Source organism: Anastrepha ludens, chromosome 5 (assembly GCF_028408465.1).
Source record: "Anastrepha ludens isolate Willacy chromosome 5, idAnaLude1.1, whole genome shotgun sequence".
Lineage (NCBI taxonomy): Eukaryota > Metazoa > Arthropoda > Insecta > Diptera > Tephritidae > Anastrepha > Anastrepha ludens.
Window position 1 is genome coordinate 45,493,518 of NC_071501.1, and position 2,562 is coordinate 45,496,079.

The following is a 2,562-nucleotide window of genomic DNA, read 5'->3' on the forward strand; positions in this document are numbered from 1 at the left end:
TGTCTAACGACAGATTGTAAATAAGGCAATTGGGAAAAAGCAAAAAAAAAAGATATTATGTAGTTAATTTTCATTCCCGCCAAAGTCGATTTGAAACTGTAGACTCGTTATTATATAATTATATAATCTACTACCTAATTTTCATTTTTCTCCAGCAAATCAGAATTTTTTTTGATGAGACCTTTAAGTTAAGGAAGTTGAAAAATTAAAAGGTGGCGCGACACCATTTGCGTCACCTTTTAATTTTTCAGTTCCCAGTTTAAATAACCACATTCTTACCTGATACTTGACTCCACTCTTCATTCTAAGCTACATATTGAAATTCGGGTGAAGAAGGTCAGCATACATTTTTGCTCCTGCAAATCTATGTTTGGCAAAACATGGGTACTCAAGCCACAAGTCGTTCATTGGATGTATAATGAACTCGTTCTACTAATTTTTAAAGTTGAATTACCAGTCTGACAACCCTAAAGTTATGCTAAAGCGCCGTTTTAATACCATTATAAGACCTCTAATGGGCAGATATCTACAGCCAACCAGAGCTTTTGATATAATAGAGAAGATTGATGGTGGCGCATTGTCCCAGACTGTTGAAGGAAGGAGCACCCAGTGACTTTAACCGTCTAGCTGCCAAACTTGAATATTTGCAGAGAAAATTCTCAACACTCTCCTTCACTGAAAGGTCACCACAGCTTCTGCAATGGGAATTAAATGGTGAACCTAGCTTTTTCGCGTGTGTGCCGATCGTCCAATGACTGGTGAACACTGCTACGAGCTTGAGGATTACATGCCATGGAGCCCCAGAACTTTCATAGTTCTTCGTATATTGTGTTAGAGTCAAAAAGTTTTCGAAATATCATCGAAGAAATGGAAGCACACATTTCATTTCCATTTTCATCAATTTAGTCTATGGCATGACCACAAAATCTTACAGACTAGAAGTATATGCACAATTTTTCTTAGAACTGATGTAAACGTTAATAACACCTCTCATAAAAGGGCAATAGAAACTAACAGTATAAAGCGTCAATGAAAGATTTAACAGTTCTTGGGGATAAAAAATTAATATTTATTTCTTTTTTTATTTTATTATACTCCGAAAGTGCTCTAGTTAGAGGTGAAATATAATTCGTTGTTAGCAAATGGAGATAAAATGGATTTCGAACACGAAGAGCTTTGCTGGGTATATTAAAACTAATCAGACCGAGAAGTACAGAACAGGCAATGAAACCACTAGTTAATACGTAAACAACCTCAAGAGACTGGATTATTATTCTGCTTTCAAGTGACTTTGAAATAGTTAAAATACAGCTTAAACTATAAGAAATAAGTAACTCCTCAAATTTAATCGTTTGGAGTGCAAAGAGAATGAATTGCGCCTTTGAACGTTGCACCCTTTCTATTTAAGTACCTTGACAATTAGTACACACCCAATTTTTTCCCCTTCTCAATGTAAATCGAGCAAGTGATGAGCAATAGATTGTCAATATTTTATTGATAATATGAGTGATGTTGGCAATGTTGCCGGAATTTTCGCTTAGAACGCATTGAAGAAGAAGTCAAAGAAAATTCAAAGAAAGTCATTAATGGGAGTGAATTTGGTTCTGGCCACAACCGCCATAGGGATCAAAGATGTGCCCTAATGTGGATGTTATTGATACCGCTGCCATATTTCGCGAAAAAGTGGTGCCATCAAATAGAAAATAGCGAACTAAATCCAGCAAATTTAATCAGATTTATGCAACATGAAAATAAAAAATTTCACGATTTATAGACCGATCATTAGACCGTTAACCGGCTCTCAGCGAATTTGAAAGAAACAGCTGGTGCAGTTATGCAGGGTTGCCAACTCTCTTCTTTTCGCAACAAATTTAGTTCTTTATGCTTGGTTTATGCTTCCTTTTAAATTTAAAGTTACCAAATCTCTGAGTTAAAAAGCGTTTATATAATGTAAAAAACAGGCTAAAACCCACTCTTGCATTTAAAGCTTGTGTTTAAAAGATTTCAGTGCTTCTGCAAAATTATTGATTCTTTAAATAAATAAATCTCATTTTTTGCTACTTTTGAGTCTATGCAAGAATATTGGAGCTTCTCCTCTCAACTCTTCTTAACATTTAAAACCTTATCATAAATTTTAAAAGCATTTGAATTTACTGAATAATTAATGAATTAAAGCCACAGAGGTGTGCTTAGGTGCTTTGGTTGTGATGGTTGCCTAGAGGGTAGGGCCCACTTGGGCGAAATAGTTTGGTTCGTCCTTTGTGATACCATTGAAGGACAAAGAGGGGGGAGGAAGGGGAGGGATGGGGAGTGGTGAGTGTTTGTGGACTACGAACGGTGACTAGTCCGCGGTTGTGTTAACCTCATTATGCTGCTGATGTAGTTCATCAGATTTTTGTTATCAACACCTGCTATATCAGCAGGCGCAGAAAAGAAGTGAGAACCAAGATATTTGAATCTTAGTCCCGCGAAGGCTGGGCAGCTTAGGAGCAGGTGCTGAGATGATTCCACCTCATCCTCCATACAGCTGACGCAAAAAGGACTCGAAGTAATTCCGAGTCT